Raw genomic sequence first — 21,390 nt, forward strand, 5'->3', positions numbered from 1 at the left:
GGAATTTGTTTGGTTAGTGCCAATTTGCCATATGTACAAAAGGGGCCATCTTTGGATTGGCATTTTCTGCTAGGAATGAAATATTTACATACTGCAAAAAAGAAACTGCAACACTTACATTATTTCTAATGAAATATATTGCAGCATTTCAGAATTGGTTGGTATTACAATTTTCACATGCAAAAGTAGTTCTTGTTTATTTTATTTTTACAATGCAACATGACAGTAATTTGTGCCAAACTGAAGGATACAGCCACACTTTATATATGTAATTTGCAATGCTGAAAGTTGTTAGTGTTTTTTAGCCCAATGAACATTGGGTGCCCCAGTAGTGTTGTTGGCTGACAGCATTTGTCATGGTTATGGCAGCATGAGTCACTTTTGGGTGAATTGTGAAACGTTTTGGTGGTTGTAGGGCATTTTGCACCAAAGGTTAAGTGGTGTGCTCAGTTGTGTATTGGTACAGCCCACTGTGTTAAGTGTTTTGAAAAAGTGGACATGGTATTGAGACAAGTGTGAAAATGATTGGAAAAAACTGTAGTGCAAGTGCATAGTGTCCTTTGTCTGTCAAAATGCAGCATGTTTCAATTGACAGTGCTCTAAATTTCATTAGGTTTTGACCTGAAAGTTAACTGTTTTGAACAGATTATCTAAACGTCTGAAAAATCGGCTGTAGTTGTACAAAGTTTTGCTGGTGGCGAACACTGACTGAGAGAAGTATTCATGAAATTTGGGGGAAGTGGTGATTGAATGCATATTGTGTCAAAGCAATGCAAAAGTATACATAGTTTAGCTCACATGGTCCAATGGTATGGTGCATGTGTTAAGTGTTTTGAAAAAGTGGACATGGTATTGAGACACGCGTTAAAATGATTGGAAAAAACTGCAATAAAAGTTGTCACATGTTTTACAATGAAAAACATAACCGGTAATGGCGAGCTGGCAGATTTCTCCATATAACAGTCTGTATTCACTTGGCGTGCAATTTTTATTTCTGGAATTTTCCAATTGTTTTCTAGATCACGATAAACGCTAAGTCTCTAATAAAGGTTTAATTGAATAATTGATTGATTAAGCAGTTGATGACTAAAACCACGGTTCTTGCAATCGAGGATGCCAGGGACCCACTGTGTTTTGTATCCCTGACTCACGATTACAAAGTGAAAATGGACGGAATCCATCCTTATTGTAAACAGATCCCATATGCGTCTTTATCCCTGATATATCCTGCAGTGTTTAGTGCCTATCTGCGGCCCGCTGTTATCGCCACGCCTCTGCGAAACGCTGGCAGAAATTCGCTCCCTCCCTGCCACAGGGCTTTTAGCAGCCTGTAAATCGCACTAGGTTCACGTGTTTTTTAAGCAACCATCCATCTTCCGCTTGAAAAGGGGCGATCCCGGTGCTGCAGCCCGAGTAGAATATCCCATCAGACCTTGCTTAGGGCCTCAGCAAAGCAACCACACGGTGAAATGTTGTGTGAAGCATGCAGTGACAGTGATGAAATTACCGCGCAGTACGGGAGGGGTGACAACTGCGAGGACACGAGACAGAAAGTGGGCAAGTGGGACATTTCGCCGTGAATCGGAGTTGATGGAGCCGCGAAACAAGAGACGGCCTCCCACGCTACTGTCGTCAAATTTGGGCGTTCAAATTTGGAAGCAAAATGTAACACAACAGTGACTAACGGGGAATGACACAAGGAAGGGTCCTCGAGGGGCGGCAGGGAGAAGAATCCAGAAGAAGCCAAGTGACTCAGCTCTATTTACTCGTGCATTTCACAATTAGCATAACACTGTATGTAATTACACCTCATAAACTAACACTCACACCGAGACACAAATACAGAAACACACACGCAGACACACACTGATTTTTTCCAAAAATATTTCGCTATTTCTTGGCCACATGACCCTCAGAATAAAAGTATAACCATTCCAATAATAGCTACTTACAGCCATAAAAACAGGGAGGTGAAGAACGTAAAAACAGACACTGCGATGATGGTGGTGTTACTGCAATCCTTTTGGACTGATCCAGCAGAGACCTGGATGACCACAACCAAGCGTTACTACAAGGAAGCCTGTTAAAGACTGTACATGCTGGCTGTTTGCTCCCCAGGATCTGAGGAAGGGGGGCATGCAGCTGACAGAGGGAGCTTGAAATTGGGCATGAAATCTCTGCCCCTGACCCAAGGACCACCAGCCTGTGTGCCACCTGGTGGTCAGATATTTGGATGTTCTATTTGATGTTCTATTTCACCCCCCCCCCCCTCCCCCCCCATCTGAAGGGTCAAGCAGGAGAATAATTCCTGTGGTACTTAAGACCAGAGCTGTGATCTGAAACTCTCCCATAGGGCAATGCAGCAGGGCAAGGCTCCCAGATGGAGATGCTGCGTATCTGACGGCATTCTGGATCAGCGCAGCACAAAGTCATACCAGAGACATATCCGGTTTACGTCTCACAGCTGCTCAGTCACCAGGAGGCGGACAAAGTGACATCTAATTACCACCGAGTGAGCCTGGCTTCCATTTGGGTACATTAACGGAGGCTCTTATCTTGGTGGGTGGGACACAGAGCACCCTGCAGACCCTACCCCCACAGTGTGTTTAAGTTGGAGGGTGGTCACCTAGACCGAAACCCGTAAAGATCTCTCAGCTCCTAACCAATCGCAGTCTAATCAGTCACAAACTTTGTAAGCAGGCAGTGAAAGGGGATCCAAGCAAAGAGTTAGTCTTCAAGCCTCTTTACTAGATAGTAAGTGCCCCCTCCCCATCTACTTATGGCCCCCTCCCACATCACCTACTCTGTCAAGATTCTCCCATCCCTGGACTAAACAACACTGCAAATTAAACTTACTAAACATTTCAACACTCCAGACAGAACTGTCAGTCATATGGCAGCCACATATACATACACATACAAGAAGACGGCACCATTGAACATTCTGTGCTGAAAAAAATCCTTTCCGCTTTTGGATCAGCGGCTGATTCGGGTGTGTGACAGTGTCGCCTCTTTGCTTGTTCCTCTAATACATCCTCTAACACAATGACACGTCCTGGCACCAATGTGCCAGAATGATTCAGATTCACACTGAGCACGTACTGTCTGAACCGGTGCCCACCAGCCACTAGAGAACAAAGCCAGTGGAGAATATGGCAGTAGCGTGTGAGCCTGTGAGGCTACCAGGGTATTCCTTCTCCAGCCATGGCCTGCAGGGGGTGCTAATGAGCAACATGCAGTGGAGGAGCTCTGATTACAGCTTGGCAGGGATGCATATTAAGTAAGCTGGTGAAAATGGACTAACCCCAAAAATGAGTGTGCCAGCGTGGGGGTGCGACAAAATGCTGAACCAATAGCAATCTGTCGATATGAGAGCTGTCGTCATGGTGACAGTGGGAGGTGCCAGAGCTGAAAGTGATACACACTCGTACAGTGCTGCCAGTGGGAGAAGTCTCAACTGGAACACCCACATGTCTGACAATAATTTACCCCAGGACACGAGAGTCTGTTAAACAACATAAATCATTGAGACAGATAATAAGTCAGAGCTGTTTAGGTTGAAATGGGAAGAGTTATGAGGTCACATTATAATTATTCACACCCTATGTTGTGGTCCCATTTTTGTTTTAATTAATTCCCAAAGGACAGCATTCCCAGGAAATGTCAGAAATGAAGTGTGGCGCTTGGAATCGTAAACGTCGAGTGGAATTCTGTCTGGATTGGAGGCTATCAAAACACCTAGTTGGATTATTGTGTTTTTTTTTCTATTTTAGCCTAGAAATTAAAAGCAAAAACATGCACTTGAGTGTCTCAGTTTCCAGTCTGACGCAGAGACTCCAGATGACACGCTGCAGCACATGAACCAGCCACATCGATCTACCAAGAATCTACATGCGTTCCTTTAACCACCATGGTCTATAAGAAGATCTAGGTGTGGGAAATGCCATTTGTCAGCTGTCCAAGAATCCCCCCCCCCCACCCCCCCTCGGTGTCTTGTCTATCGGTATTGGGGGGACACAACAAAGATGTTTATTCTGCCGTGTCTTACTTAGGATGAATTTACTTATGCGCCTTTCGTCCAAAATGACACATCTGGATATTCACTCAGGCATCTCCGGGATGTGAACCTGCAACGTTCTCTGACAGTCCCAATAATTCAACTGCTACAAAGTTCAAACCTAAAATGATGGAATGACTTTTGGCCACTATACAGCCCACAGCTGGAACTGACTCCCCAATAGACCATATGTGTAACCCAACCTTAGTCATTTTGATATCTAAAATTCCTTTATTTTATACTCTTTTGTTACTCTATTTCCATTTTTAATTTTGTTTCACTTTATCTTCTTTGTTTCCTCTTATATCCTTACTTTTTATCTTCTATGCCTTTTATGCAAAGCACTTTCAAATTGCTTCATGCATGAAAATGTGCTCTATAAATAAACTTTCCTTGCACGATGCTGTGGCAGGCAGAGGCTCCGCAGGGATAGCGGGGCTACGCCTTGACGCTGAAGGAAGGGGCTTCCAGGCCAAGGACGGGGGCCGAACCCTAAAGGGGCTGCATCATGCAGCCAGATGAGTAAACTTACAAACACTGATGTCCCTGTCCCCTAAGGACAGAACGTCACATGCAGATTCTCACAGGAAAGAGAGTTAGTCAATTTATATAATAATGATACTAAAGAACATGAGAGCGGGTCACCTCCAGGTTTGAAGGTCTGATCCTCGGTTCTATGTCATGTGTTCTACAAATGTTCACATGGGTTTCCACCAGGCGTTTCAGATTCCTCCCTTAGTGTGAGTGTCTTTGTGCCCTGTGCCCTGCAGGCTGCTCAGCATTTCCTCTGCCTTGTGCTTCCTGGAACGGGCTCACAATAACCCTGCATTAGCTATACAGTCATGGAAGATCGATGGATGGGTTACATCAGCAATATTGGAGCTGTGCTGCTTACATTCGCTGCTAAGAAACCTTCTCGGCGAGCTGTTGCATTCTGAAGATCAAATGATAGCGTAGCACTGGGCTGGGTGACTCTCGGACAACCAGTCCCAGACATTCCCCAGCTACTGTCATCCTCAGAAGGGCAAACAATGATGGATCCCATAATTTGCACACAAGCAACGACGACCTGCATCAGTAAACACTGCTGTGAGGATTAACTCTGCGTGTCTTTCCAGTTGATCCGATGCGTTTTAGGGATCAACATGTTCAATACAGACCGTATGTTGGTTAGAAGCTGATAGGATGTAGGACAGGGGTCTCCAACTCCGGTCCTGGAGAGCTACTATCCAGTAGGTTTTCTGTCCCATTTGGCTTCTGATGAGCCACACCTGCTCCTGGTATTTACCTGAGAACAGGTGTGGCTCATCAGATGCCGGGTATGATAGAAAACCTACTGGACGGTAGCGCTCCAGGACCGGAGTTAGAGACCCCTGATGTAGGAGTTCTCTGGTTATCTTCAGCATATACGTGGCTGGCCCAGGAATACGTACACACATGCTCATTGTGGTGGAAGGACAACCACAGGGCTGCGGAGCTTTTTCCTTCACAGCCCTTCATGACATTTTTATTTGTTCAGTAGATGCTTTTACCCAAAGTGACGTACATTTTGGAGAAAAGGCCAAGCAGTCCCTGGAACAACTGGGAGTTCAGGGCCTTGCTCAGGGGTACAATCACTCTGCCAACCCTGGGATGTGAAACCATGACCTTCTGATCACAGGTACAGCATCTAAACCCACCAAGCAACATCCAACCTCCATTAGATGATTATATACATTGTTTAGGGGTAATTGCAGTAAAATGCAGTAGAATGCTAAACAATAAGCTTTTCAAAGGCAGTCCAAGTCCATTTAGAAAACTGGCTTCTGTATGCGCTGAACACGTGGGCCATAGTGGCTGCAGGGGACACGGAGCAGCCTGAGTGTCTGTCACCATCTGCTGTGTCCTGCGGATACTCCCACTTGCCCAGGAACCCCCCCAAGCATATCCTTCCTCAGCACCGTCTCCTGTTCCCCGCACTGTTCCTGCCCTCTCATGGAAAGATGTGCATCTGACTTAATCTACGTCTGGTTATAATGTTGCGTTTATCCCCAGCCCCATTTGGCACGAAGAGAACCGCTGTCCGCGAGACACTAGAGTGCTTCTCCTGACAATGCAAAGCTCTCTTCCTCCGACTGCCTCATTACACAGGCTCTCCTTCCTGCTAATTCCCGCTAAGGGTCCTCTTATAAACCATGTGACTGGTTCTGCCCACAGCAGCGTTCTGCCCCACAAACAGACTGATTCTGGCAGTGCTGCCCCCTGTTTGCTTAACTGGATGCTCAGGGAGGATAATCACCATCCCCCAACCAAAGCAAAACACAAGTTTTTGCATCCTTTGTGCTGACGGTCTTTAAACAGGTCCAATGCCAGGCCACCCTCCAAGAGACTCCAAGAGGCTATCGGCTAAACGGCTCTCATTTCTCATGCCTTTTGTTCTCGGTTAACTCTGCACCACGTGCAGCTGGGCTACCCTCACCGCTGCGGTGGGACCAGTGCGGTGAGACAGTCAAGTCACAGCCCCGAGGCACAGAGATTGTAGAAACTCCCTGATGTTTGGCTACATTTTGACCTGTTTGTCGCGGAAACGAAACAGTAAGGAAGTATTTACCACAGTCGTGGTCAGTCTGATAATATGTGAATACTAAGGACATGAAGGACAGGCACATCTGAGAAACATGTAATTAAAGGCATTAACCTAGTTTTTTAATGAATAATCAATGGAAAAAAAAAATCAGACCACTCACAGGGACCTACTGATCTGTATACCTGTGTCAGTATTCCGCTTGCCTATTGAGCTTATAATTTTCACTGATCTCTTAGCAGCTGAGCAGAGAAATCTCTGTAAAATAAATATAGCAGAATTAAGAGTGACATATAAACAATTCTTACTCTGTCCAGGTCTGTGGCGGCTGCCTGCTCAGTTCGGCCAAAAATGCCCAGCAGCAGGACTGCCGTGCAACTTCCTTCTCGGTGAAAAACAAGGAGCTAAAGTTGGCTCAGCTCTGTTGCAATGCCTTCCTGTGGTCTTGGCAGCGGTTGCTAGGAGCACAGAGTGTTACTGAGTGGTGCTCTCACAGTCTGTTACATGTCAGGTGCTCTGCGAATCAGGGAGAGGCCGTGAAACTTCAGAGGTCAGCTTCCTGGCTGCGCTACTACAAACGATCATGCATATGAGCTACTACTGGACCGAAAAAAACATGTGTCGATGTGACAAAACGAATGACGATGATACACTGGGGATGTCACTCGAAAAGGCTTCTGTGGTCACCAGATACAGCGAGGAAAACTACTCCCATTGGATTGGTCTTTATGGTGCGAATGGGGGGGGGGGGGGGGGCAGAAATACAGAAACCTGGACAGTATTCAACGTCACGGCTCGTTTCAAACAAATAAATCACACTGCAAACAGTTTCTCTGGTGTATCCATGTCGCAATTGGCATGATCTAATGTGTATTTAAACAAGTCAGGTATGTTTCCATTTGGAAATAATGGTGTTCACAAAAATCAACTGCACATTCTATCTATTTACTAATTGTTAACACTCTGTTACCTAGCTGGGAAGTGGACATTCAACTATTTCTGCACACATTTTTATTTTTTGCTCCCCTAAGGGTGTTACTGCTCTTGAAGTCAACTGTGTGCAAACTAACCCTTGGGAAAGTGATTCAATTAGCTGTTGCATTGCTATCCCCCTTGGGAAAGGGATCCGATTGGTCGCCTCTATCAGCATCACTTCAGGGAAGGTATCTGATTGGCTCTTACGGTGGAGATTCCCCCTGCCTGAGGCCCCTCTAAGGGCCTGACAGACGTGGAACAGTTCTGCATTCCTGCACGTCTGAGACATTCTGTCTCGCGGGCAGACATTTCAGCTGTGACTGTTAAAATCATCTTCAGCCAGAGAAATAACATTCCTCTACTGTGTTTACCATCGCACGAAAAAAAGAGCTTGCAAGTTTTTGCTGCTGCCCCCCCCCCCCGATGCATCCTGCAAATAGCATGAGATCCAGAGTATGGTAATAGACAGCACAAACACACACACAAAGTATAGTGATAGACAGCACAAACACACACACACACACACACATACACACACACACACACACACACACACACACACACACACACACACAGAGTATAGTGATAGACAGCACAAACACACACACAAGTATCTACATCTTTGTGGGGACTCTCCATTCATATGGATAAACCAAATCACAACAATCACACCCTTAACCCTACCCAGCCCTAACCTTAACCATAAATAACCACACAAAATACAAGACTTTTGGCATTTTTAGTTTTTGATTGCATTCACAGATTGCTTTTTATAAAATCGAGGTTATGCTTCTGGGAACCGGAAAAATGTTTACCCAAAAGGTAAACATTTACAGGTTGTTAATCACATTGTGGGGAAATATGGTTCCCACAATGTAATAAGTACAAAAACACAGGCACGTGTGGACACAAAAGCACCAAACAGAGCCATAAAACTAAACACTAGCTATAAGAATCAGAGATAATGGATGCTGACATTTACTTAAGATTTTAGTCGAAAATGTCAGACACAAATCTTTGACATATTTTTATACCCAAACCCTAAAATATGCTTCTACAAATTCACAGCATACAATTTATTAGCCATTATTCTGATACCATAAATGTATGACTTTATATGGTTGTCTGTGTGTGTTTTGTGTGTATATATATATATATATATATATATATATATATATATACACACACACACACATACAATGTATATACTACATAATATTCCACTTGTAGAAACAATTGAAGTACTCTTCCAACGAGAATCAGAACCTCTGTTACTGCGTACTCACCTACAGCAAACGCACAAAGCCATATTGAGGACGCGTTTTCCTACAATGTAACGTTTTCCTTTGGCTAAAACCAAAGTTGCACCCTGGAGAAGCTGCTGTTCTCCAGAGCCCAAACATCGCCTGGTTCACATGTCCGGACATGCCTGAGAAAGCGCGAGGTCTGCGGCCGACGGGCACGAGTGACTCTGCGCTTGCTGTCCCTGACAGAGGCTCTGCCTCTGAGGCTTCGAAGCCCAAATACCATCAGCTGAGAGGCCTTCTCTGTGGCCTGCTGGCCCTCCATGCCACCAGCACGCAGACCAACCTGGACAGGAAGACCAAGCAGACAGTGACTGAAAGCAGCTGTAAAGCCTCCTTCTTAACAGGATATTGTATCAGTCAGGAATCCAGTTCTTACACGATGATGAATCATTATCAATACCCCCTGCCCCCCCCCAGCCCCAAAAAACTTACTAAACATAATGGCCAGACCCTCTCTTATCACGGTAATGATGCAAAATAACAACATGTATTCAGGGCAATGCAGAAAACTACAAAAAATATGGTCCTATTTACCTGCAAACTTTGCAGTTCTAATCTTTTTCAGAGCTATAGCTGGAGTGTAGTAAGACCAAGGCCGTCTATTTCTTATTTGTTCACTTATGAATTAAACAGCGCTTTGTCAGAATAAATACAGGTATAATGATGCAATAAATCAGTCCTGAATGACAGTGACACCATGGGAACTCTGGGATCTGGGGGGGGGGGGCGTACATATAGGCACAGCTAATTACAGAGATGCATGTAGCCCCCAATAGTGCACCCAGCACGACATCCAACTTCTTGATTTAATCAAATGGTCAAACCGAACCCAGAGACATTATCTCAACTGGAAATGTATAATGACTTACCCAGAGCACACACTCTGCAACGCTGCTTTCCATGTGAGGTGTCATTTTAAGGAATACTAATCTGGAGCATCTCTTTATGGGGACAGAAAAAGATACTCCCTGAGATCACATGTCTAATTCGAAAAGATAATTTTGCTGGCACTTTTGCGGACAGCTTTGAACCCAAAGCCTAATTTCTCCATTCCCCCCCCCGCCCCCCCATGTCAGATTGTCATCATTTTGAAGACAAGAAATTCTAGTCTGTCAAGATGGCACAGAGCTAGCTACCGCTATAATTACAGTCAGCTTTCAAGCCTGGAGCAAGAGTAATTAAGTCATCTAATTAATTACATTATTAAGCCAATTAGGGGAACCACTGGGAATGAAGATCTCAAGAGCAAAAAAAAGCACATATAGCAGGGAGAATTAGTGCCCGCGCCACTCCATAGCATTATGGACCACAGAACAAAGACCCATTAACAGCGGGTCTGTTCAGAACTGCATCCTGAATATGTGTCATTATAAGACTTATATTTACTGAATTTACAAAACACCCCCACTGCAGGAATCTTTAACACCCTTAATCTTCAAACACAGCACATTCAAACTTCGGCCGTGTAGACGTGAGAGCTGCTATGCACTATAAACGTGATTAACAACGTGAACTGCCTTATCCTGTATAGGCTGTAAGCTGTCGCCATGCAACCCTTGTGCAGAGAAAGAAGATGTATGTGTATATACTGGCACTCTGTGTGCAATGCGTCTGGTAGCTTAAGAATCACTCGTTAACCTTGGTCACCCTCATGAGTGGCCCTGTCAAAGAGTACATGGAAATCCTTCTTTAATGTGCCAACCTGCGTTTCGATGCTGGCAGCAATTGAGTCTGTGCTAAACTTAAACTCAGTTTTAATGAACAAATTCATCATTAAGCTTGAGAAAGTACTTCATGAATCCCCCAGTCCCTGGCATCCCAGCCAGAGTGCACCCCAGCCTTGTAACTATACCCTGAGCTCCCTGCTATAGCCTCTCACCCCCCACCCCGACCCCGAACAAGACGGGTGGAAGATGAATGTGGAGCGAACTCTAAAACTGAATTATGGGAAGGATTCTGCCAGCGCCCAATGCATCCACTTGCTTAGTTGATTTAATCTTGGAGCTCGTCCTGCGCACTCCTCTTCTGAAAATGGATGGCATGTTTCAAAAACACAGCGGTGCATTAAAGAATAACTGCCTTGCTTCATTTACATAGATCTGTCAAATAAAGCCATTCTTCCAAAAGAAAGGAAGGAGGGGGTCTTGGGGTGGGATGGGGAAGGTGAGGGAGGGCAGGGAAAGGGACCTTTATTTTAAGGGAGTTCGGTCCCTTTTCATAGGTGGCGGGGATCAGGTTAGGGGCAGAACTGATGGCAGATAAACCGCAAGAAATTGAAAGAGCCATTTTAGCTGGGACAAGAAAAAGACAACTGGGTGCAGATGGGGGGATTTTCAGGGTTTAACCGAAATACAGAACAAAACATGAGTTTATACACGTGGTGGAGAATGATGGACAGGTGGAACGGATCAGCACCACAAACTTTGCCCCCTTGACTCTGCTGTAATCTATGCCCCCCACCCCAGCGTAAAAGACCAAGCTGAAGACTAAACCTTGCTATGAAGACCTACATAAAGATTTTATAAGCCACGTATCATTTATACATGTATTCAAATAGTGCCGGTGAAGTTTTGCAAAATTGCAATGATTATTTAGCTTCCACTGTACACGCCCTGAAGGTATTAAATCTGCTGGGTCTTTCACCTCACATTACATCAACTTACATCATTGAAGACCGTATAACAGCCGCCGCATACGTCTAACCCTGACCGTCATCTAGCCCTGCCCCATCAAATAAAGCCCATCTGAATGTTCGCAGAGAGCTGGCAGAGGTGTTTGGGACGGCTTATGTCCAGTCGACACCTACAGAATGTCAATAGGCCAGTGTTTCCCAATCCGTTCCTTGGGGATCCACAGACAGTCCGTGTTTTTGCTCCCTCCACGGAAGCAAAAATGTGGACTGTCTGGCAGGGAGCTGGGAGAGAACAAAAACGTGGACAGACTGTGGGTCCCCAAAGTTGAAAATACAGTACGACCCAGGCAGCGCATGACGTCAGTTTAAAAAACTGGAGGAAAAACAACATTTAATATGCTGCTTTGTGAATATTGAATAGCTACAGCCCAACCCTTAAACTAAAACACTGTCACACACCAAGAGACCGTTTCTCACATGGAAAACACTCTACAAATTGCCCTAAAACATCTTTACCAAAGTACTTTGTGTAATGCAGCATAATGCACATGCATTAAGAGCTATCGCAAAATGACTGATGTCTCAGTGCTAGTACCACATCACAGCTGTCAGTGGTCAAAGGCAACATATAAGAGCAAATGAAGACGTATGAATAAGATAGACCTACGCAAAGGCAGAAAGAACAGTTAATAGGCATGCACTCACTCAACGTGACTGCCAAGAACATTCATCTATAAAGTCGTCAGATGTATAAAAACTCAGAAAACAGCCAGTATATGGATCTATAAATAATCTAATGAACCCAAACGGAGGAGGTTTTAGACCTACACATCATCTTGCATCACATTAACCTCAGAGTTTGCTCCTAACAGCACAAGTGGGCCAAAATGGTGAATTATAATCTAAGACTTTAACTGAAATGTACAGTGGATGGCCGACATTAGGAAACTAGCGCGTTGACGTGGGACACGTGAAATCCCACAAGAAAACAGTCTTTGATATTAATAGGGCCACGTCAATGCCATCCAATGGTAAGAAAAATCTGATTCGCTGGTTAGAGACCCGTCCTGATTCAGCAGTCTTTGAATATTCATTATCCTCACACCTGCCTCATTAATACAGACAAATATAACCAGATTTTTTTATGGAACACAGTAGCCCTACACAGGAGGTATGCAAATGGAACAGGATCCCTGTCTCTTCCATCCCATTGGCTAATCTGATCTCTACCCCAACACTTATACAGGCCTATTGCTAATCAATCCCCAACATCAAAACCAACTTTTTCCTTTCATTGATGCCTATATCGTCATCATTCACCAACGATACAGGTAATAAAACCCCTACACTTGACCAGGACCAATCTAATGTTAGACAATAGCCCTCCTGACACTTGAAATAGCAGTCGTTTTGCAACAAGCCCAAAACCAATACATTACCTGTTACTGCTAATGCAATCTAATATTGCATAAAGCTGGCTGTGCTCACTGTGTTATAGACAACAAAGAGTGTCTTTGTTAGCGCTTCAGAAACGTGTACGGAGGTCCCCTTAACCTCATCTCTGCACTATTTTCTTTGCTCCCTCTACGGCTGAAAGCACAAATTCAAAAAATAAATGTGTCACAAACAGGATGGCTGCCCACTAGTCTTAGGTCTGCTTTGAAGAAAAGGTTCAAGTCTATAAAAGGAGTATTTAATTACTGTTAGCTTGACACTTGGGCTTGCCTGAAAACAGTGCCTCATCATACACTTTATTTTCGATGGAAAGCGTGACGCCTCTTGAGCCAAGGGGGAGATTTTTGTGTGTCAGCTTCAAAACGGCTATTATCAGCCTCTGTCCCCTTTAAAATGGCAGAAATGATTGTCAGAACTCCTCTGCATCCCGATGAGTTGATCTTCAATGTTCCACAATTTAATTTTTCTTTCATCAACAGCTGAGTCACCAAATCAGAAGGGTCCCACTGACTTCCAACAACATGGGAACTGACCATAAACAGAACTGAAAGGGGCATCATTTTATGTATCATGCAAGCTATTATTGCAGGAATCTGCCTTATGATGCACATGTTGTTTTTGCAGTAAACACTCTCACGTTGGATTTCCTCCTTTTTAGCTACTCCGAACACGTAAGTTCATAAAAATGTTAGAACCCTGAAAGATAGAGGGGAGGCCCAGCGATTAACGTGTGAGGGATGTTACTTAAAAATCTAAAAGAATGGATTAACAGTAGGCACTCTGCTACACACGCGTTTGCAGGGCTGCGTCCGTTTTACTCTTAAGACAGTGGAAGGTTAGGTGTGATTTTAAAATCAGCTGTTACAGTACACAGTGCGTCTGTAGGATTTACTCTGGATAGGGAAATGTGTCTGGTTATGCAGGTAAAAGCCAATGTTTGTCAATTCAGTTCAGTTTCAGTTCAGCTTTATTTGTATTTTCACAACATTACACTGTCTCAAAGCGCTACCCAAAGCCCCCAGAGAGCAAGCCAGAGGCAACAGTGGCAAGGAAAAACTCCCCAGTAGGAAGAAACCTCGGGAGGAACCAGACTCAAAGGGGGAGCCCGTCCTCCACGGGCCGGCAGAGTCCTGATTTACACACTCCAAGGGATGGCAATGCGAGTAATTATCAGACTTCACTGTATGTTAATGTTTTCTAATTTTAACTAACATCTTCTACTCTGACATGAAAGGACTGGCTGAATGTGCACCGTAGCACAGTGAAAACACAGGCTACTCACCAGACTACTGACAGAGAGAAGATCGCGCCAGGAAAGGAGAACATCGTGTTTGCTAAATGGGAAAAGTCGCAGCATGCTTCACAGCATCGACACCTCTTAGCCCAACAGCAGAACGATACTTCAGGGCAATACTTCATTATCTGTCTGTAATAAAGTATTTATGTTCGTAAGAGACACATGACATCATGTGACCATGCCGCTTCATCATGCTCCGCCCATATCCCCGTGCCAAAGCGGATTTTAGCCAATCGCAGTAACACACAAAATTCTAGCTATGGCAGAGCTCTTTCTGTAGCTCTCTGTCAGACATGTACACACAGAGGTGACCGATACCGGGGTGACTTACGGGGTAGAGAGGTTCAGGCGGCCCTCAGAGTTCCTGCTGATCTTCAGCTCCTTATCTCCTTATTACAGGCTCCTTGTGGCTGGGCTGAGACCTCCGTTCCTCTCACACTCCCGTCTCCTGCAGCCTGGGGGAGAGACACAGACGGCAGTGAGGGTGGGCCAGGACTGCACACCATGGCCTGGGATGGGGGTTGGTGGGGGGGAGGGGAGGACATCCTGTTTCTCCCACCCCCCACCCCCCCGGTGGTGGGGCATTTATCTATGCCAGCATCTGACACGGCCGTCACCCGCCAGACAGGACTCTTGGGCACTGAGGTGGCAGGTCTTCCACACATGCATGTGTGTGTGTGTGTGTGTCTGTGTTTTTCTTCTCCCAATCTCAGATTCGGAGAGCAAAAGCAGGAGCAAAAGAATGTCCCCCTGTCCAAAAAATGCTGCTGACACATAATGACACTGATTTCTGCAGCTAATTTCATAAACTCCAAAATAGGCCATCTTGCGAGTGAGTGACCTTGCCACAGTGTTTGAGGTGAACAACTGATGGGGAAGGTTGGGGGGAGGGGGGGGGGGAGCGACGTGAACGATTGCATTATCTGAACAGGTGAAAAGAATCACACGCCTCTGGGTTTGCAATTTCCTGTATCAGTGCCATCAGCTTTGAATAAATTAACCCCTGAAACACTACAGGCAATGTCACACCCTCCATCCTGAAGACTTCATGGTGATTTTCTGCTAGCAGGCCACCATGCTCAAAACAGTGCCTTCAGCTAAATATTGCCAATAGCGTAGCGCTGAAAATGTATAACACCAACAGTGATGTTATGCTGCTAAAAATTACAGTCCCATGAGTAATTGCATTACACAGGACTGACTGTATTCACTGCTGACATTCCTATATTATTACTTCATCTGAGTTAAATATTACCAAAGGTTCTTGCAATATTGGGTCTGGATAAGTGATGTCACTTCCTGTCGTTGCATTGATTTCCTTCACAATCAACAGTGAAGGCCTTCTATGGTTCACATAAAAATGTTTAATTTGTTTCCCATAAAAACGTATTGGTAACATAAATACATTTTGTTCCTAATGGGGGGGGGGGGGGTGTGAATCATGTTGGCGAGGGTGTCATGTGACAGAGCAGTCTCGTTGAGCTCCGACGCAGGACAACGCCGCCCAGAAGCAGGTGAACTCTGTTAAAGGGCCTCAGCATCGCCTGGTTTGTGATACGAAGACCCCTGGGCTTGGAGATTCTGTCATTACTGCGATATTATTACCTCTGTCAAGGCGAATACTCCAACATTGCCTTCCATCTTGTAATTATCATCACCCATCATTTCCCTCAAGGGAAGGGAGGCCTCGTGGTTCAGTAAAAGCGCGATACTGCTGCCCCCCTCTGAGTTTTATTACCTTTTATTGAACATTCGGGGGCCATGCGAATGCTTAACAAGGCAGGGGTGTGACTTTTATAACGGGCAACCCCAACAGAAGGGGAGAGGAGCGAGAAATATGTGGTGGGGGTGTAGGATAAACTACAACAAAAGCTAGCTACTTCTCTACCAACCCCCCCCCCCCCCACCCTAAGTAGGGTGTCAGCTGGTGCTGCCACAACCCTGAAGTCAAGGGTGAAAAAGTTAGCTCACGGGAAGGCAAGCTCAGGTAAGGGGTTAGGAAGTTGGGGGGGGGGTGGACTAGCCCCATCCACTCAGCTTCTGCTCCTGGGACTCTGAGAACCCCACCCAAGGGTCAGTGCACCCCTTTAGGGGGTTTAAGGCACCCCGGTGGATGGGTAATGATACCTTCACGGTATCTCCGCAGCTAGCTGAGGAATGGCAGATATGTCAGCTGCGAATTGTGTGCCAGACACCTACAGCCTGAGCCTCAGACCCATTGTTCTTCCTTCTGAATAGAAATCTTCCCTGGGGTGTATTGCTGTCACCTGCAGTCGGGCATGCAGAATACTGACACCGAGTCTTCCCCGTGAGCCATCGTCACCGATCCCACACAGATGAGGCTCGGAAACGGAGCGCGCCGATGCCTTCATAAGACGCGTGTTCACAGCGGCCCCCGGGGAAGGAGGAGGCCTTAGGATGGGTGAGAGGCTGGCCACATCTACACACACATCTACACATACATCTACGCATACATCTACATACACATCTACACACACATCTACACATACATCTACACACACATCTACACATACATCTACACATACATCTACACACACATCTACACACACATCTACACACACATCTACACACACATCTTTACACGCTTCTAAACGTGCAGGGCGAGTCAAAGGACAACATGTTTACAAGCTTCTGACTCCACCTCCATCACCCCTTCCCGTTAGAACTCTCCAGATATTCCAGAACTGCGTACCCCCCCCCCCCCCCCCCCCACCCCAGGACGGTCGGCTAGGGTTTCCAAATGCTTCATATTCCATCGACATGAGCTACCCAGTGCCGCCTGACTTGGGAGCAAGAGCCACAGCCCGGACGCCATTCTGACCCCATGACGTGGCCATTTGTTGGCGGTGCGCTCCTGACAAACCATCCTTTCCCCCCACCCCCCCAAGCATACCCCCACTTTAAAAGGCCTCACAGCTGAAGAGACATTTCCAGTAATGAGACATGTTAAGATATCTTATTACTTTTCCGCTGGGTTATTAGAAGATTTCAACCCAGCAGAGGATCAATACACATTACAGTAAATGTACCACTTTGTCCGAAAGGCAGCGCTCACTAATGTTTTCGAAGCTCACCCACTTTGGTCATTTCTCAACCCATCACATACATACAGGGGCATCAGGATGGAAATTATATCTTCAATATCAGGCCCTAATATACCGTGAATCCCAAAGCCATTACGACATTTATATCGACGCTCCAGGACTTAGGGGTGAATTCTGCATGGAAAATGCCCCAATTTTTCCACTCTTGTGACAAATTTGCCTGGACTATACAAAGCGCAGACAGCCCAAAAGCGCAATGTGCATAGCATTATGGCCTTATCACTACAAACGGAGCCCCATGCTAAAAGGAAGCGTGCCGGCAACCAGCAGGACACTTATAATCACTGAGAATTATTGTACGACCATCGTGTCCTGAACTTCACAGGTTTCACTATAGCTGCAGTACAGGGCACACGGTTTTTTTTTTTAGACAAATCCTCACCATCACACACAAGAACAAAAATGAAGAGGAAAACTCATATGTCACACTAGAAAAGCCTGGAGAGCGATATATTAACTTCTCCCACGATCAGGTAATTTCCAATGCAGCCTCCCAGTGATTCAATTAAAAATTGTGAGAATGCCCAGAATCGTGTGAGTCTGCTCTGCCCGTTCATGGGAAATGAGGAAGACCCATCCCTACTACACACCAAGACATCAGATGTATTTATAACCACAATTACTCACGGCCATTGAGCACAACCTGCCTCCCGCGAGTCCTCCGTCCTCGTTCCCCCCCATCTTCTGAGCACATGGTGTCAGAATCCACCTGCTACCTAAAGCTACCGCTAGACTGTTTTCCAGTGGGACCCTGATCCTCCGTCACCATAACGACGGGAGTCTGTAGTAAGGACGGGCTCATCGAATCAGCAGTAGGCCTGTGAACAGCTAGGAAGCACTAGGGCACGGCAACATTCACTAAAAACAGAAAATATAAATAATTACACAAGCCTCTAGGAGCAAACCCAAAGAAAATGTGAGGTTAATTACCGATATAGCTTATACTTAGTAGATTACACTAGGGTCGATTTTACAGTTTGACGTACTCGTAGCATTTTAATGGGCGAACAAATCACATTCGGATAATGATGCCAAACATGCAGACGATTCATTTGCATTCTTTTGATTTCTAAGCGTTTATCCAAAGCAGGGAACCACCTTTATTGGTGACTGTTTTACCGCAGCCTTCCAGGACAGATCTCCCAACCCAGGTGGCCAGATCATCCATCACTCTCTCCTTCATGCCCTTTCCGATAATCTGGCCCTGTGAAATGTTTTAGGAATAGCTAAGCAAATAAAGCTACTTCCCCCCCTATTTTTGAATAACGGACTTTTAACCATTGCCTCATTTCCACACTATGTTAAGAACGCTAAATACGTACGCTGCCATTGCTGAACATGCGTGAAAGTTCCACCTCGGTTGCACTACTTAGACACATGTACAACTATGCAAGTCATACGAAACAGCATCATGGATGAAATAAAACAGAAACTATTAGTCATTACAATCCGAGTGTCCTACTCACAGCAAGTCGTAATCATTGTAGAACAGTCTGTACCCAATAATGAGTTTGGTGTAACCTGGTCCCATGCAGGGCTAGAACATCATTAAACCCAGTATGTGGCTGTCCAAGCAAATGGGGGGGGGGGGGGGGTTAGAATAAATTGGGGTATAAAGTTTTCAGGAGGAAATTACAGACGGTACTACAAACCCGTAACTACAAAGTTTCGATGAAAACCTCTAGGGTGGGGTGATGTGACCAAACAGCCACCTACGAAGATGTGTAAAATCCAAAACTGGTGGCTGTATTAGTCACTCCAGATAAGGGTTCCTGCTAAACCAATGAAAACGGCACAGTGAGCGGATGGACCAGCCCGAAGGGAAAGGTGAGACAGACTCCTCGTCTGCGTGCAGTGGGCGTGCAGTGGGTGTGCAGTGGGCGTGCAGTGGGCGCCGTGCTCCTTCAAAGACAAAGAGCCCTGCAAAGGGCTGGGCTTTGATTTCTCGCTGGGATATCAGAGGACGGGAGATCGATACTCATTACAGCTAACGCTTTTCACTATTACTTATTACCACGTGCTTTTATCCAAATTGGTTCACATGGAACGGAATGAGAGTTTTATATGCTTTAGTGCATCTGGATGTTTGCAAGAGCAAAGATTAGATTATTTTCGCAAGGATTGCAGACCAATTTACCCCCAGGAGGCATTTCAGACTACAGACTTTCAACCTGCTTAAATTCCTTAACTGTTATACCCCCAACCTCCAGAAATATCTCATTTAAGCTTTATTTCCTGCTACCCTTTGAAAGCTATTAAAAATTCAGAGAGGGATATCATTTCACTGACTGAGCGCAGCAAGTCATATTGAAAAGAAAATTAACAAAAAAAAAACAAATGGAAAAAAAAGGGAAAAGAGATTAAACAGAACAATCCATCGAAAATTACAAAACACTTTTTAACGGTTATTGACTATATAAAAAAGTTTATTTTTGGTTATTTTTCATTAAAGCTATATTGCTTCATCCATGTGGTTCTGTTTCCATAACAATCCACTATGTTAACATTTAATTACTATCAAGAAAAAGATTAAAGTCCTTACAAGCCACAAGACTGGGCATCAGTTCCTTTGCTCATCCTAAATTCTTAGGCAAAAAAATTTTCTCTAATGAAATTTGTCACATTATTTACAGTGAAATAGTAAGAAATGGAAACAGGCTGGAGACGTTTTGAATAATAATAATAATAATAATAATAATAATAATAACAATAACAATAATAACAATAATAACAATAATAATGCTGGTACCTTATGATATGTGTCTATAGATTTGATCCCGCTGGCTTTGTCAGAGAGTTGCAATCCTTTGAGGTTTATTTTTTTTTTGACAGAAGACTTTTAGGCAGTAGACACTGTAATCATCATTTTCAATAAAAAGTGAGCACCTTCTTAGAAAAATGCATCACCGGTTTGAATTGTGAGAAAATATAATGCAGAGATACGTCTGAGCACCTTGGAGTGTTTTCGGTGTTGCAACCCGCCTGAAAACATATTGCAGGTTACGCAGAACCGCGTAATTATAGCATGTGAACAGAGCAGCTCGCGGGACGGCGGCTACCGCCAAGGTGTCCATAAATCACGGGGGAGGTAAACAAACACACGCCAGCCTCATTAACACGCTAGTCCCCCACCCCCCCCTGCTGGAAGCCACAAGTCCTGTTTAATTACAGGGCAGCCCAGAGCTGACGGGCCACTTCATCTTGTGTGTGCTCCGATCGTGGCCCAGCCGGGTTCTGTGTGAGAGCGTGGGCTGCGGGTCCAGAGAGAGACAAACGAGGCGGGTCCACAGCAGAGGATGGGGTGCTTCCTTAGAGGCAGGATACCGTGAGGACACCGGGTGATAAGGAAGAGCTCCGGATGGGAGAGAGGGAGTGTGTGGGATCCGGCCTAAACCCCCCACCTCTCTCCCAGTCCTCCCCCAGTCCCACAAGCCCGGTCATCAGCACCTCCCAGTCAACTGAGACCCTCTCCCCCGCTGGCACCCCTTCCCACACATCAATAATTCAACTAAGAGCCCATTATTAAGACAGGGGGTGAGGGAGCAGAGAGAGAGATAGAGAGAGAATGAGAGCCGAAGTGAATGAATACAAGAGCAGATGAGAGGACGCTGGGAGGAGGATAAACGGATAAGAAGGGAAAAGAGAAGCAGGGCAGGGGGCCGTCCCGGCGTGGGCAGCGAGGCCCCCTACTGGCGCTCAGCTCACGGCCTGTATCTGGGCAGCCACCACTTGCCAGCTTCATGTGCAAACCCCGACTGAGAGGGGGAGGAGGGGAGGGGGGTCAGCTCTCATCGTGCAGAGCGGGAGTCTCTTACCGTTCCTCCCTGGTCGGCTGCCAGTGCAAATCCAGGCGCTTCGAGGAAATTCCTCGCCTGGAATCCCCCCAGTCGGCTTTTCGTTTGCCGCCTCCCGTTCCCCATCGATAACAGAGACCTGAGACTGTTTATCCCGGCACTGTGAGGACGGCTCCGGGTCCTCG

At 45.5% G+C, this 21,390-nt stretch overlaps 1 protein-coding gene across 1 annotated transcript in view; it reads right to left on the reverse strand.

The window, feature by feature from the left end:
* peak1 (pseudopodium-enriched atypical kinase 1) overlaps positions 1–21,390 on the reverse strand; it is a 94,375-nt gene that overhangs the window by 33,642 nt on the left and 39,343 nt on the right. Inside the window, exon 2 of the mRNA XM_023822797.2 lies at positions 14,618–14,741. The gene's annotated coding sequence lies outside the window, so the exon portion shown is untranslated. The remainder of the gene's footprint in view (positions 1–14,617; positions 14,742–21,390) is intronic.

This window comes from Paramormyrops kingsleyae, chromosome 13 (assembly GCF_048594095.1).
Source record: "Paramormyrops kingsleyae isolate MSU_618 chromosome 13, PKINGS_0.4, whole genome shotgun sequence".
NCBI classification, from domain to species: domain Eukaryota; kingdom Metazoa; phylum Chordata; class Actinopteri; order Osteoglossiformes; family Mormyridae; genus Paramormyrops; species Paramormyrops kingsleyae.